This window comes from Anser brachyrhynchus (assembly GCF_964034855.1).
Source record: "Anser brachyrhynchus genome assembly, chromosome: 2".
Taxonomy (NCBI): Eukaryota; Metazoa; Chordata; class Aves; order Anseriformes; family Anatidae; genus Anser; species Anser brachyrhynchus.
In genome coordinates, this window is record NC_137695.1 from 132930996 (window position 1) to 132948186 (window position 17191).

The 17191-nt window shown below is 35.8% G+C and overlaps 1 protein-coding gene and 1 long non-coding RNA gene across 6 annotated transcripts in view; one reads left to right on the plus strand and one right to left on the minus strand.

Moving 5' to 3' along the window:
- RALYL (RALY RNA binding protein like) overlaps nucleotides 1-17191 on the plus strand; it is a 421742-nt gene that overhangs the window by 179192 nt on the left and 225359 nt on the right. Inside the window, exon 4 of one of the 5 annotated variants that reach the window (XM_080579003.1) lies at nucleotides 863-980. The exons of 3 other annotated variants lie outside the window; for them this stretch is intronic. The gene's annotated coding sequence lies outside the window, so the exon portion shown is untranslated. Of the gene's footprint in view, nucleotides 1-862; nucleotides 981-7534; nucleotides 7619-17191 lie in introns of those variants that run through there. One more of the 5 variants, XM_080579004.1, reaches the window with a different exon arrangement.
- On the minus strand, nucleotides 949-16686 carry LOC308189218. The gene is made up of 4 exons (XR_013946148.1): nucleotides 16579-16686; nucleotides 7148-7578; nucleotides 2848-2897; nucleotides 949-1086 (listed from the first exon to the last, which is right to left on the minus strand). It is a non-coding gene; the product is annotated as an uncharacterized lncRNA (long non-coding RNA).

Genomic DNA, 17191 nt, shown 5'->3' on the forward strand with positions numbered 1-17191 from the left:
GTGGAGCTTGAGTGACTCTAGTCATACGTGTCTTCGTTGTGATTGGTATAATTTTTTCTCACTTTTGTTTAAAGGTATAGGCTTGGAGAAATTCAGAGTGCATGCTCAGTGAGGGGTGGTTGCACCTTGGAGGCAGATAGCCTTTGGGATGGAGGTGTGTTTTGGCGTTATGATGAGATTATAATGAGCAAGGTTCACCCAGAGGACATGATTTGGTTATCAGTTAGACTCAGGTCTGGCCATGAAGTCCATCAGTTCCACGGTACTGTCCAGTTCCCCATCCCTGCAGTGATAGCACAGAGCCTGGCAGCAGTATCTTCACTCCAATCCACCCTCAGTGCTCTATCTCTTAGAGTCAGCACACCAAGTTCCCCTGGTGTTACCAATACCTAAGGTTGCATTCTATGTTGCCAAGGATACTATCATGGAATAGATTTCTTGCATATCTGCCGCATCTCACCCTCGAAGTTTCCTCAACACTGAACCTTCTCTTAAGATGTAGAAAAACATTTACTCTCAATAAGTCACCTCCAGCAATTATTCCATATAATTCACCCCATGACTATAGTCACTCAAGCTTCACAATATTTAGAAGGAATTGGAGATGGGTCTCAAAACATATCACGTGTTTCGTTGTAGCAAGGATTATCAACTACATGGGAAACACATAGACGAGTTAGGTGTTTTACTATAATCCAAATGTTTAACATAGATGGAAATTATCAATACGAAACACAATACAGTGAGTATTAATAAAACAATGGCAGAGTGAAGCAAGTTGTTAAAGATTCCTGTGGCAGTTGACAACCATCAAAAAAAGTGTCCCACCATTTATGTTCTCCATTTTCTTTACTCTTTCCAGTACCAGATGTATTTCTTCTACATCATGATGGACGGTAATCAGAGGGTTTTGTCCATTTTCTCGAACTCACTTCAGCAGATGCTTCAGGTCTTCATGTTGTAGCAGTCTTCCCAACATGGTGAGATTCATTCCAATAGAAGTAGGCAGCAGGTCGTAAATTAGCATGTAGTTGGGTTGTAACAATTGGCAAGAGGTGACAGGAGGTGAGTAATTAAAATAACATCCTAGAATTTTGGAAAAGTTACAAACACAAACATTGGAGTGATTACTTTTATCTACAACTACAGAATCACAACAAGTTCTCATACAAACATATCCTTTCTCAACATATACAAGTACAGTTGCTGGAGTTTTGTTAGGATGTATTTCAAAATGACAAATGTTTTGTTCTGTATACAGACAGATGTCTTGCGCCCTAAGCATGTTATTTTCACAAATGAAGCCTTTTTGTTCATGCACAATACATGCATTTGCATCAATCTTCTGCCACTTTCCTTCCTTTTGATGGGTCCATAATTTATGTTCCTTAGGATAAAGTATAGTTCCATTATGATTGAGTCCTAATGCAATGATTGGATATATATTGTATACTGTGGCATTGTTTACGGTGAGCATAAAGGTAATAATCTTATTGCTTTCTGCATAATAGGTAAAGTTGACTAATTGCTACTGTGCTTGAAATTCCTCAAATTCTGAAGCCTTATGCCAAATCAATTTTCAAATTTCAATAGGTAAGGTTCCTCCCTCTCCCTTTCTAATAATAGCTGCTTCTACAGACTGTATTCATAACTGCTCTTGGATGAAACTCAAGGCAACGGAGGTATCACCTCGGGTTTTTCTGAGGGCCTTTACAACTAATCGATGATCATTTTCTTTAATTTGTTAACAGTGGGGTAAAATGTCCAATAGAAGCCATTGACTTGCTCTTAAGGCCAATAAGAATGATTTTATTGTTCATTTTAATTTTCTTAGGTCATCTGTAATAGCAGTTATTCTACCCATTAGGACCTCGGCATCTGTGTTATTTAATATCCCTAATCCTGTTCCCAGTAACCCAGTGGCATCTTGTGGCATGTGTTGAGATTGTTTGAGAGAATGTCCATGTAACCATGCCAACCAGCCAGTGTGAGCAGTTCTCAAGAAGGTGGTACATTTTGAGTTGATTTCTGAGATATCAATGTGCAGCACTAGTTCTACCCTTTTTAGAGACCAGCTAGGGTTAAAGTGGACTTGTTGTCCCATGTTTTTAATTATGTAAGGACCTGTTTGGAAGATGTGAGGAATTAGCTCAATAGGAGGCTGAGTTGGTAAAAATAACTGTTTAACTTCAGTTTTGAACTGGAGTGCCATGCTGAAATGGCTCTCAAAATTAGTCCAGGAACACATTACAAGCACTGAGCAAGATATAATAAAAGTGTACCAACATTCACATCCATGGGGACAGACATGTACATGATCAAAGTCCTATTTGAGCTTACTCCCAGTAAATTCTGTAGTAATCTGGGAAGCTGTTGTGTGTGTATTCAGCGCTATTTTCAGTTTGGTACCCTATTGAAATGGTATCTCTGCTTTTCCTTATTAGAAATAGAATCTGCTGATCTTTGTCCTCATTTTTTGTAACCCATTCCCATTTAGAAAAGTTAAAACCGTTTCATAATGCTACCACAGACAAACTTAGAAATTTCTGGGGGGGAGTTCCAAATGTGTACCCATTATAGCTAGTGTAAGCATGGATCCATGACCACCCTGTTTAACATGTATTCCATATATTTTATGAATTAATCAGCCTACTCATGTTTGGAATACACTTCAGCCCCATGCATAACCATAGTGGCCAAGTTTAAATTTTCTTTGGTGGAGCATAGTCCCATACTCCCAGTGTATGTAACATAAGCTTGGGACCATGGCCATTCTGGGCCCTTCTGGCTACATTCCAAAAGGAAATGCATTAAGGTGAGGGTAAAACATAGTATTATCAATTCGACCTGCTGTTTTATCATTCTCCAGCTGTCCACATGCAGATCAATCAGGATTCCTGTGAACACAAAATCAAAGAAAATATGTTTGATTGTATTCAGCCAGCAGTGTCAAAAAGAAGGTGAGATCCATTCAGTGCACTTTTCCTGAGCAACCTCTGGCTTCCCATGCGTAGGAATTTTGGGGTGTAGTTAGTACCACTGGTATTGTTCCAATCTAAGGCATTTTCACCGGCATGATCTGGCCTGCATAAGAACCAAAAGGGTGTTTCCCTGGTTTTGTACCTGCTTTCGTTACCACATTTATGGCAGAAATGCAAAAAGCTTTCATCTTCAGACAACCATCTCTGCTACATCTATTATTTAATTGATAGATGACATTAGACAGACATTAGACATTTTTTTAGGTAGATGCCATCCAGGTTTGTAAGTTTTAGCAAAATGCTTGACCAACCCATTTGTTCTCTTAACAATACCATTTGCTTGTGGGTAGTATGGGGTGTGAAATACCCACTGGATCCCTTCCTCCTTTGCTCTGTCTTGTACTACCCTGGCTGTAATGTGTGATCCGTTATCACTCTGAATCTCCTCTGGAAGGGGAAGTGTACTAAACCATCCCTTCAGGCTATGGACTGTATTTTCTCCTGTGGCATCTGTAGCATCTCTGGCCATGGTAATTCCTGAGATTACTTCCACCCCAACCATTATGTATTTTTTGCCCCTGAGGGTCATAGTGGGCCACTATAATCAAACTGCCAGGATATGCAGGGGAGACACTTACTTGAGTGGTCTTTGTTAAATTGCAAACAACATTGTGAACAGGCAGTCATGTCTCATTCACACATCTTAACTGATACAGACCATCCTACAGCCTTCCCAGTATAAATCATCTCGTCCAGTGTGACCGCATTTAATGTGTAACCATTCAAGTAAGTGTTCCCATTCTTGATCATCATTTATGACATTAATTTGTTGCAGTCACATAAGGCTGTCTACCTGTTGGTTAAACTGGGCAGTAATCGAGTTTGAATGATCATGTCCCTTCACCCACCCATGTTCATAGAATCATAGAATATCCTGGGTTGGAACGGACCCATAAGGATCATCAAGTCCAACTCCTGGCACCGCACAGGTCTACCCAAAAGTTTAGACCATGTGACTAAGTGCACAGTCCAATCTCTTCTTAAATTCAGACAGGCTTGGTGCAGTGACTACTTCACTCAGGAGCCTGTTCCAGTGTGCAACCATCCCCTCAGTGAAGAACCCCTTCCTGATGTCCAGCCTAAACTTCCCCTGCCTCAGCTTAACACCATTCCCACGGGTCCTATCACTGGTAATAATGGAGAATAGGTCACCTGCCTCTCCACTCCCCCTCCCGAGGAAGTTGTAGACTGTGATGAGGTCCCCCCTCAGCCTCCTCTTCTCCAGGCTGAACAGGCCCAGTGACCTCAGCCGCTCCTCATATGTCTTCCCCTCTAGGCCCTTCACCATCTTCGTCACCCTCCTCTGGACACTCTCCAAGTTTCCCATCCTTTTCATACTGTGGTGCCCAGAACTGCACACAGTACTCGAGGTGAGGCCGCACCAGCACAGAGTGGAGCGGGACAATCACTTCCCTTGACCGACTAGCAATGCTGTGCTTGATGCACCCCAGGATACGGTTGGCCCTCCTGGCTGCCAGGGCACACTGCTGGCTCATATTCAACTTGCTGTCAACCACAACCCCCAGATCCCTCTCTGCGGAGCTACTCTCCAGCGTCTCGTCGCCCAGTCTGTGTGTATGGCCAGGGTTGCCCCATTCCAGGTGCAGGACCTGGCACTTGCTTTTGTTAAACTTCATGTGGTTGGTGTGCCCTTGTTCATGGTGTGCCCATGGGCATGGTGTGCCCATGTGTGCCCTTTGTTCTCCTACCTCCAGCAATTGCTTCCGACTATCAGTTTCCCAAACTGGGATTCTGTTTACCTGTCAGTCATTGACTGCACAGTGCCCTATCCATTTGGTGGCTCCCTTAAAAACAGCGTATGAATCAGTGTAAATATTGCTAGCAACATGTTGTGTGGCTAATAAGACTGCTCTAAGTTCCTCCACCTGTGCACTCCCTTTACCTGTTTCATTTAATCTTTGTCCTGTGGCTGATTCTAATGCTACAGCTTTATATTTCCATTGGTCAGGATAACAAAACATGTTTATATGTGGTTACCAGAGATGGTGGTATTTATACAAAGGTTTAAATCGTATCAATTTTATGAAATTCTGGACAATTTCTCTCTAATGAAAAGTTAAAAAAATAAAAAATATATATAAAAAAAGCTTATATGTGTTTAAAAATAATATATATAGCTATAGAAAGAATCTTGAATAAATAACTTTGGTTTGAAGTTTTAAGTACAGCTGCCAGTGAGAAGCTCGGAGAATTTATCTGCTTTGTAAAGAATTAGTATCAGTGCTATTACTTGAAGTAATTGTGTCTTTAGAGGTTTGTTTGTTTACTTGTTTGTTTCTAGTTAGGATGCAAAGTTGATCTCAGAAGTTGGGCAATGCCAGATTTTTCACTGCATTCTTTCAATTCTAATTTGCCCTGCTTTGGGCTATATGTCATTAAGCAGTTTTTTGATTAAATTATTCCATGTAGCTTATTTCCACAGGATCACTACTCCATTCAGTGCCCAGGATAGAGAGCATGCAGTTAAGTATCAATAGTGACTGTTTTTTCTAATTTCTTCAGAAGTGGCTCTTTGGCATTCAAAACATATTTTGCATATAGAATTTTTCATTTTTTCTTAAGTTTTGCTATTGCACTGGTCACTACATTAGCTGAGTTCTCTACTCAGAAAATGTGCTTTTTTTTTGTGCTGTATTGCTGGCTGAAGACATTATTCTATTTTCCTATGGAAACAGTCACATAAATATTAGAGATTAGGAGCGTCTACTGATTTTGAGTCAAAATTTGAGACACTTAGGTCTAGATTCTTCAAGGTATGTAACATTATCCAGAGCTTTGCATTTTCTAAGAGATGTTGATAAAGAGTGAACTTTCCCAGACCAATGTATATGACCTAGAAAATTAGGAAAACCACTTCACCAGAAATGCCCATCAGTACACCAGCAAATTAGAACAAGACTAAAATTTACCGTGTATGAAATGAGAAGCTGAATACTGGTGATTACGTGGCAAAAGAAAGTTGATTTAAGTACCACATACTGTGTAACAATAGCATAGGAAGAGAAGGAAGAAATAGATTTTCTGGAGTCCTATTGCTTTCACTATGAGCATCTATACTCACACTACAGACTCTTATTTATTTTGCTGGTTCCAACAAAGGAGAAAAGAATAAAAAATGTAATAATTTTTATTGCAAAACCTGATTCACTCCACCACAGACAAATACAACGCATTCCATGTGAAAGAAGCAGTGTTTTTAGTATCTCTACTGTTTTTCTAACTTGGGATTTTTTTGTGTGTGTGCATAACAAATGTTTATGAATGGGTAATATTTCTCACCACAGATTTAAACAGAAGCTTTTGAATTTTTTTAAAGTAACTTTTTTTCTTTGGCAGGGAGAGAGCACCTAGGAATCTTCTTGTGAGAGGTTCTTGTTTTCTTGTTTTCACACTCCTGAAAGAAAAATTACTCCATCTATAAATGTTTTTTTCCTGAATTCAACTTGTTTTTCTGCTGTGCTTTTAACCATTTTGATACTGTCTTTGCTGAGCTTTCTGTTTCCTTTCAAAGTTAGACCCCTAGTGTTTCAAAGCTCGATTTCAGTATATCATATTTTTGCAGTTACTTGTTCGAAGTCTGTAGTTTTTGCTGGTGACATTACAAAATAGAACCCAGGGAAGTTTCTGATTATGTCTGCTGAGTCTAAGGCTGCTTTCCTAGTTAATGTATGACACTGACGTGTTTCTGTTATTCAGTAAGAACAGTTGCTCAGCTGCAGCAAATTCCCTTGCTTGTTAACCACCTTATTTCAATGGGTCCCAGAGTGGCAGTCAGCTGAAGGGAAAAACATCTTTAAATAAAGAGGTTCTGTGCATTTCCAATGAGAGAACAGAGATCATAAAGGAAAATTAGGGAAAGAAGCAGTTACATCTGTTAAAAAAACACAAAGATGGAAGGTAGGAAATGACAATGAAAGATGAAAAGCTGAAGCTAATTTCATTTCCAGAAATCATGTTAAACCAAATCATTTTATGAAGCACTGTTATGTTTCTGTTTTAATTTTAATTCTTTTATACTTACCAGGTAGTATCCTAAAATTTTAAATAATTCAATGGGAGCTTTGGGTACGAAGAGACTGCCCTACCTTGACATTGAAGAACAACTGTTTCCTTCTGGTTGCCCATGGCTGACACTGTGCTCTTGAGGGTTGTGGAGAGCTCCTGCTCCATTCTTCTCAGTCAGGACAAAAAGAGGGAATCCCAGACTGTGGTAGCTCCTAGAGCAACTATGCTAGTGCTTCTTTTTGCACTGCAGGTACAAGCTGCAGCAGACATGTTTTTAATTTTCTATATCCAGGTTGACGCATTTGGCAATATCAGCCTCATGCAATCACAAGCATTCAGTGAAAACAATAGTAGAAATATTGATGAGAAAATAATTTGGTTGGAACTTGGGAGAGGCTGGACAATTAGGAATGTCATGTGGGTATATTTTCTACTTTTTTTTTTTTTTCCCCAGTGGTCTGTCATGAGGGGTTGTGATGGGGAACAGGAAGGTCGTTTGCTGTTCTGAGTGCTGTTAGAAGGAAAGAAAAAAATCCAAAATGACATAAGAAGTAGGTATAATTCATCACACTATTTCAGTCAGAAATTGCTGCTACGTGGACTCAGACTATCTAATGGCTTTTCACAATCAGCCATCTGTAAGTTTACAATTGATATGGTGCCTGTAGTACTTACGTTTATTTTGAAATACTGTATAATGTCACAGTGTTTGGAAATACCTACAGTGCATACTGTGTAACCATAAACTGTATAAATGTTGGGGAGGATTGAACTGATTGAATTTTCTTAAAAAATAAATAATAATATTTTTTTTAAAATTGTTGAACCTTGTTGAAGAGGCAAAGCCAGAATGGAATAAGGTTCATCCAAGTCTAGGTAACCTTGTGTGTATCCTTTTAAAGTTGCCCTCACACTGTGAACATTCTTGGTCTTTGAAAAATTGTAACAAACAATCTTGGTGACAACTTTAGTTAATAGATATCAAAAGGGAATGAAAAAAAATAGTCATAAGAGAGATTTCATGAGAAGATATAATGGACTAATTCTCTTAAAAGGTTCTTCATTCTCCTTTAAGCCTTTCTTTTAACCACTTTATCTATATTTCTTATGTATTGCATTTGTGTGTAAGTACTAGATCAGGACTTAAGACCGAGTCTATATTTATATAAAGATATTCTGAGACAATAATAACAATTATATAAGTTTGCTAGTTCATTGTTATAGTGGAATAGAAAACCTCCTTCGCAGAAGATGTTCTGAAAGCAAATCCATTAATGTTTGTGAGGTGATGCAAATTTGTAAATGTGGAACATTCTTTGAAAAATTTTGAAGCAGCATCACTTAATCTTATGTCAAATTTATCATATTATTTCAGCTTGAAAAATGGAGAGAGAATAATATATATAGAGACAGACACTTACTAAAACAGCTTTTTTTTTTTTTTTTTCTGTAAGGTTTTAAACTGTCTGAAGTCTTGTTTTTTTGGTCTTCTAGCTTTTATCCAAAACAATATATTGCCCCTACTTTTTCATTTTGGCCTAAGAGGGAAAAAAGATTTTTGTTTTAAATTGACCTGAACTATCTATTTTTTGTTTTGTTTTATTTTTGTTTGTTTGTTTCCCTCACTTTAATCAGCAACAAATTGAAAATTCTTCAAACTTTTTTCCTCGAACAGATTTTGATATGAGAATATGGAACAGGTATTCTTTGGCACCTTTTATGGCATTTAGTTGATTCTATAATTACTGAATAACTAAAACTGTACCTCAGTTTGAAAGTTGTTACTTTTTAACAGTTCTTTAGATATCATCAGCTAGAAAAAAGTACATTGTACATGACTTCAATACATATAGTAACCTCTCTTTAAATTGTATATGTTTGACTCCATAAACTATATGTTGAGAGAGAGAAGGAAAAAGTATATTAGAATTTAAAGGATCATTAACCAAGCTCATATCAGTTGTTTCATAATCCTTACAGTTGAGTTGTCTGAGAAAGAGCTAATATTTTCACATTTGCCATCACAGTGCTTTCTACACAATTCTGCTACATTTCACTCTTCCAAAACCTCCTATATTTCAGGATTCTACATCAAGGACAATGGAATACTAATTGTTTCTGAACATTTTAAACTGTCCTTCTTCCTAAACCAAGGGCACCACTAAAGACACAGTTTCTAATGCTTTGAAGGTGTTTTTCTTTAGTTCTCAGTCTAAGTTTAGTTGAGGAAAGAAGTTAAAGAGACATAGAAACAAGAGAGAGATGTGATATATTTTCATAGAGTTCTAATGGTCAGGGAATAAATTTACTTATCAGAGGTTTAGGATATTACATGTTTAAGTCTCTTTTGCATGAAATTTAAAATTAAACTGCAATTTAGCAAGCTAGTCTTGAAGAAAAAATTGTCCTCTCACTTTATTTGGGGAGGTTTGGCAAGTTTTGCCTCCTGTAGAGGACAGGCCTTGCCTAGAGTTTTTCTATTGTAACTCTCTTTCCAAGATCAGATCTGGAGGTGGGAGATAATTTTACATATCCAACATATGAACAAATTGAAAATGTTACATTAGATATTTTCCCTTTTTTCTAGGTAACTTCTTGGCAACAATTGTTTCAGTAGCCAGATATTAAGCTGTGCAGAAACACTTCTAAATGTTTATGCTTTGCAAAGCAATTGTTCTTCTGGACATTATTTCAAATCTGTGAGTTAGCAACTGTAACTAAACTGCCTGTATTACTCAAATCTTTGTGTAGATTAATGTTACCTATCACACTCACATCAAACAGCCTAAAATGTAAGTTACAAACCTCAGGATTTAGTGGTCAGACAGGAAAGAAAAAAAAAAAAAGGAAAAGAAGAACAAGATTTTTGACTGTTTCAGTCATCTTTACTCTCCTTAGAGTGTAGACTGAAGGATCTACCTTAGGTGTTAGTCACAGTATTTCACAGGTCTCTGGTCTACCACTGCAGCAAGGAAAGCAAGAAATGCTGCAGAACTACAACATTTGTTGAAGTTGTGAAGATGCATATACACAAAACTCCTAATTCATCATGGACTGCTATTAAAGACCTTAATTTCCAAAAGAACTTCACCATTTCAAAATGGATAGCTTGTTCAAAGTATTGTCAACATATTGGGAAACGAGGAAAATGCATCAAATAGTAGGTTGTTATTTTTATATTACCAATATGTATTAAAAAAAATGCCAGAATTTTTCCACTCTTTCTTAAATGTGTTTCTTTACACTTATTTTTTACTATATCCTTTGGAAGAGCTGACAGACAGAAGAAATAGGTCAATAAAATATATTGGAAACATCTGAGGAGATTACTTTTGAGAAATACCCATGTTGTGAGATTTCATCCAGATCCTTCTCCAACTGTGACAATCAACAATTTTGTTGTGAAGGCACATCATTTTATAGAAGCTGATAGCACTTAACTTCATTTTTGGAAAGATTAAAGATAGGCTTGAAAGTCACTTGTTGATTAAAATGAAAGAAGGGACTAGTAATAATTTCCTCAAATACTCTTTCTTCTTAAGGGTCCTACCTCTTTCTACAATTACAAATATAAAAATGTAACAACAAAAAGCATTAAATCATAACATTTTTTGCTGTAAGTATATAGATTCCTACATAAATTTAAATTCCTACATAAATTCAACATGTTCTAGCTTAAGAGTACAGAGATTATTACAATTTCTCTTCAAAATGTTAATTATACTTCTTGATTTTCCCTTCTGGTTTCCACTCCACATCTGGTAAAATTTCCCAATTATCCGGAGTTGAATAGCTTATAAGAACATCTGTAATAACTACATAATCAATTTCAGAGAAAACATTTAGATGTTCTTCTTGTTTTGCAGGGATGGATAAAAATGATGAAAGATTATTTTAAATTTTACCAGTTATTGATGACGATAGTGATGTTTCTCAGCTACAGCTCACTCTCAGAATTTAAAATTATTCCAGTGATTATTTTCTTCAAAGGGACTTATGTAATGTATGCAAGAATTGACAAGCAGTTTTTTCCTTCCTTGACAGTTATCATCACTTACACAAATGTACTGCTTGGTCTTGTACTACTAATAAAACAGCTGTGCACATTTGGAAAGGAATAAGATGCTTTTTTAAGGAATATTTATATAATTATTTTCCAAAAAGAGTATTAAAACACATTATTCTATTAGGAGAATAACTAGCAATACTAATGGAAATCAGACACTCAATGTTGAATGCACTGCAGCTGGAGAACTGAGACTTGCATATTGAAAGACCAGTGATGGTCCCTGCTGAGTATGTTTTAGTTTCGTAATGATTAGCTCTGTCAAATAATTAATATTTGTTGATAAATCCAGTATCACATGTTCTAATTAGTTAGGATGACAGGATAACATGGACTGAAAATAATCAATTTGAGCTACTTAAGATGATCATTTAAAGTAAGGAAAATAACAAAAGCAACTTTCTTTCATAGATTTAATGCACATTTATATTTAGCTTCGCTTGCTTCTGTCTTTTTGTGGTCTTTTTGTATTTCAACTCTCATACACAAATTTCATTGGTATGAAAGATTTCAAAGTTATTTGAGTTTCCTAAGCAAATTTCATGGAAGAAACACACTAAAAGTCAACTGGAAGGAAACAATAACATTGGTAATACTAGAACAAATTAAATCTAGATGAACTAGATAAAGTTAAAGAAAATATAGAATGTTTAATATTGAAAGTCAAATGCTTTCAAAAATCTGCTTTTAACTGATCTATATTTACAAGAAGAAAAGTACTCAATGCGTGTTGTCAAATACCAAATCTTAAAGTGAATCTGTTTGTATTCACTTGGGGGGGAACATAGAAACGTCAAAAAATCTCTCCCTTCAGTTTATATTCTTTCCTGCCCTAGATAAGTCAATGAAAGATTCACTGTGGTTTAAAGCAGAGTTATATTAGTAATGAATTCTTCTAATAATCCCATCCTTTAGACTAGAGGTTAGATATTATGACAGCAAGAGCTTTAGAAAAAATCTTTAAAGGGTAGAAAATTTGAAGGATAAATTATTCATTTGTAAATTATTTACTTTAACTAGTTTTCACTGCACTCCTACTAGATACTTTACAGCTCTACAATGTGATGTAGGAGATTGAATGTAATCATTAGAAAAAATATATAAGATTCATAGGGATGTCTCTTTACACTCAAATTTTTCCTATCTCCTGTGATCCAAGGGAGTATATTTAAAGTTTATAAAGTATATACTTTATATACATACTTTATATGTGTATATATATACTTTATACTGTAATAAGGTATATTTTATATAGTATATACAAAGCATATTTATCTAAAATATTCTGGATTTTAGTGATTTCTTTTCCACTGGTGTTTCTAAAAATAATCTTTGTAGGTCTGGAACCTTTGGCTTCAAATTAAATCATAATCCACTCTGAGTTTTGAAAAATTAGTGGAAATATTTTCCTTTTTCTTTTTTTTTTCCCTGTTCCAGTTCATCTAATGTGGGAAGAAAAAGTCAAGTATTGCATGCTCAATTTTACCACAATCATTCTTTTCTAGTCTTTAAAGATGCTGTACGGCTTAAAGATCCAGTGCTGTTCTTTTTGAAGTGTGTAGACAAGTAAATATTCAGTTTTATTACAGTTAAAATTTTGCTGTTTTCATGTTGTTTTGGGGGATATTTTTTTTCCACTGACTCTGGCAGGGCCACCGTGTCACTCAGAGTAGCAATAAAGTTAGTTCCTGATAGAAAGACAGAGTATGTTCACCTCAGGTGCTACTGTACTCAGTGCTTACAAGACCACACTCTTTTAGGTATAACCCAGAAAATATATATATATATATATATATATTTATACACACACACACACACATATAGTATAAATAAATCAGCCAGCGTCTAGATAGGCCCTCATGAAGAGAAGACAAAAGCACTGGAAAATTTTATTTTAGTGCTGAGGGAAAAAAAAAAAAAAAAAAAAAGGTTGAGGAGGAGGAAATGGTGTAGGAAGGACTCAGCAAAATAGAAGAAACAAAACAGACTCAAGTAAAAAATGATGTAAAAAGGCTCTGGCAGAGTAAAATAGATGCGGGAAGAAGCAGAGAATATGTGAGATAGATGATTAAGTAACCAGGTGGAGAAAATATTAGAGTTTTGTGTCCATTTAGTACAAGGAAAGAATGACATCTTAGACTTGTATCTGATTTTTTTTTCCCCCTGATGTGTCTCTTTGCAAGGGGTTAACCAAGAACAAGAATAAAAAGCCAGCACCAAATTATAGCATTCAAGTATACATAGATTTGGATCACAGTGGCTGAGTTACATGATGACATGAAACTATTAGGCATTGTCCTGGAAAATCACCCTTTGCTCAAATAACATACTGCTACAAAAGATATGTTGACAAAGGTTTTTGCATGGTTTGCATCAAAAACAAACAAACAAACCTATATTAATATGTATGATTAATGTTCAGATAATGCTTTTAGCAAAATATCTTCGTCATATTGTTATTTCATTGTGTTAGCTTAAATGATTCTCTAAAATAGCCTTAAGTAAATAAAACATTTATCCAAGCAAGGACTATCATCGCTGTGTTTGGGCATCAGATGTCTACTACATTAAAAACATAGATTCACCAAGAATTACTAGTATCCTAGACTAAATTAAAATCTCACTTGTATCTACCTGCTCCAGTGAAGAACTTACTGCTGAGACTACATAGATTGAGAAATATTGGAGAAAACGTCCTCATCCAATTTTTGTTTGTTTTTTCAAAAAATGAAATGGTGAAGTGGAAAAGACGACATTTTGTGTATATTTATAATGCCCTTGAAAGACAAAAATGAAAATATAGTATGATTTTTGGAGTTCTTTGTAATATACAATATTTGAACACATTTATTTTAATACATTGCTTAACTTGCCTAGCTTTTTTTTTTTTTTTGTATGGGGCATAGTGAAGGCTTTCTGATCTCTCAGTAACAATGACAATGTTACAATGCTAAGTTTCATTTATTTCCGATCTCAGCACAGAACCGAAAAACAAATAAACAGATATTAAAATTGCTTATGCCTTAAAAGATAAGTGCCTATTAAGTTTTTAGCTTGAGAATTCCCATAGACATAACTAGTAAGTAAAAGTCAATTGTTTTTTGAAGATAGTCTAGGAAAGGGGCTGTAGAAGGTAAAACATTGAAGCTCCCATGTTACAATGATTGTTAAGAGGGCCCAACAACACCCTCAAGAGACAGAATACACATTCTAATTTTCAGCAGCAGAGAACCGAATTACGTTTTGCATTGTCCCAGAAAATGTCCTAAACATTGAACTATCAGCTAAAAAACAAGGAAGTCACTGCAGCTGAGTTTCGTGTCCTTAATAGAAATGACAGAGGAAAATTACTGAAATAATCTCTACAGGCAAGACAGGTCAATGAATGCCTAGTTAGTGAATTTGGGCAGATTTAAGCATGAAATATATATCAAGACACTCAGCCTTGAAAAGTTTTAAAGTGATTTCTGCAGAACCTTAGACTACTTGTAAGCTTCAATGTCAGAAACTGAAGTGTAATTAAAATTCAGGTGCCTGCAGGATGAGATGACAAAGTAGAAAAACATCATCAGACAGTTTGGGATTCATATTTACAATGTAGCAGAAACCCAGGAGAATCTATTTATAAAATTTAAAAGGACTTAGCCCATGTTTGCATGGCTGTGGTGGAAAAAAAGCAACTCCAGTCAGATCTGAATAGGAGGCTGATTCCTAGCATCATTAGATTCCAATTTTACTTATATTTTTCTCCATCAGATGCCTATATATATATATATATTCTTCTTGTATATGATGGAAACTTTCATAATCATGTGGGTAAAATTCAATTGCCACACTGTAGACACAATTTACTGTAATGTTTGTCAAGGAAAGGAATTTCAGATAGCTTGTCGCATACTATCAGTGGTGAGAGAACCACTTGTTTCAGGAATACCTTTGTAATCCTAAACTTTGGTAAATGCACATGAGATTTAGTATGAAAAGATAGACTAGGCTTTCTAAACAGACTAGAAAGACATTCAGGTGTTTTGTGGTGAATGGCAGCCTATTACTTTGGGTTACTGGCTCAGGGTGTACTGCATAAGCTAAGCAATTAAAACAAGGCTCTGCACTGACGTGGTGTTCTACCACACATTGCTTGCAGATTTACTCGGGTTTTAAAGATACAGTTCGTGCAAGACCAAGAAAAAAAAATCTAGACAAACTTAATAAATGGAGTAAAATATTAAGATAAAATAAAAGCACAATACACCAGTGACTGCGTCATTTTGGGAAAGTTACTGGCAGAGCTAGGGTCAGATATCAGGATTACTTGGTTGTCAGTACTAGCTTTTCTTCCTGTGAGTCAGAGGCACAATATGGTCATCTGGTGTAAATATCCAAGACAGACATCCGAAAGGGACAATGTGGAGTAAATGAAATAGAAAAAGCTGGTTCTAATTTGCCTTTGATTACAAAATCCGAGTATTCTTAAATACCTGTCTCCATTATGACAGACCAAAATTGATTTTGACCAACTAATATGGAGGCAAATTGTTGTTAAAATAACCATACACATAAGATACAGGAAAGGTTTTTTTTTTAAATATAGGTAGAAATATTATGGACAGGGAAAGCAAAGATATCACTAATCCTCAAACAAAGTCCTGGCTGTATACTTCCTATTAAACTTTCTAGTGTTGCAGCATTTTTGTGGTGTTTTGCATGCTTTCATTTTGTTCGTGTAACAACCCACTGAGCTGGAATATCATCAGTATTATTGCCAGTTGCTTAAGAAATAGAAGAAGGTGGAGATATTAAGTGACTTGCATAAGGCCTCTTATCAAGTCTGTACCAGAGCTAGGATTACAATTCAGAAGCTCTTTACTTCTTGTTTGGTGTTCGGCAGCCTGGACCGTGACATTCCCCAAATCCAATTTCAAACTCTTGTAAAATAATAGAAGAAACAGAAAGGAGCAAAATAATTCTTGCCTACATAATGCTACCAACAGTTTTCTTGGAAGCTTCAGTGGAATAAAACTGGCCATCTATGAACCTCTCATAACAATTCCACAAGTAATAAAGATGGTAAGCTACATTAAAAAAGCAAGATATGTTTGCCCAAAGAATCTTCTTTCCATAAGAATTATATGAAAAATTAATTTATATTATCCTAACTATGTCTAATGTCACGTCCTAAAAAAAAAAAAAAAAAATAGTAAAAACAAAGAAGGTTTAGAAAGAAAATTTTATTGTAGAGGAAACATCTGACCATACCACAATTATCCTTATTAGGCTTAATTTTACATAATAGCTTCAAATTCTAAAGTGCCAAAATGTTTTGCTGATTAAAATTTCAGAAGATGTTGTACTTTGAAACTGTAAACACCCCTGAGAGCAGAGAGAACTGCTGAAGTCTATTAGGAAATTTAGAATTATAAAAATGATAGTAGGAGACTGTCTTACTTGCCAAGGTTCATTTAATCCTCACAGTGATATGAAGCTGAAGAGGAAGCAAAAACACACAGGAAGCAACACTGCTGAGTGAGACCAAGAAATCCTGGTGAACATGAGATTAGCCTGAAATGTCATATGACAGTAAAAATAGCTAAGATTGTTTTTAGGCAATTCACTGTATCATGAAGCTGCCAAGTGAAGAAAAAGACAGCAATCCTGCTGTACCTTTTACTGTCACTATACCTACAACTGAATTCTGAAATCAGATTCAGGCCACAGAAACTGTAGAAAGAGAGAGATGCATTAAAAATGATTAAGAAGTCAGCAGGAATGACTGATGAGGGAAGATGAAAATAGCTTGCTGTATGAATGATAAATGACGACTCAGAGGAGATGAGATAGCTGGCTACAAATAGATCTGGACAAAAGGAAAAGTCACGAGCTTCTGTTCTTCTGTTTGCCTTTTTCTTAAAAAAAAAAAAAAAAAAAAAAAAAAAACAGGAAAAGGAAGAAATCTTGCTGAGTTCTAACTCCAAGAGCCTGACTGACAGCACATACAAGCTGTCAGTCCCAAGATGAAATGTTTCCAGGATAGATATATCCAACACATATATTGCAACCA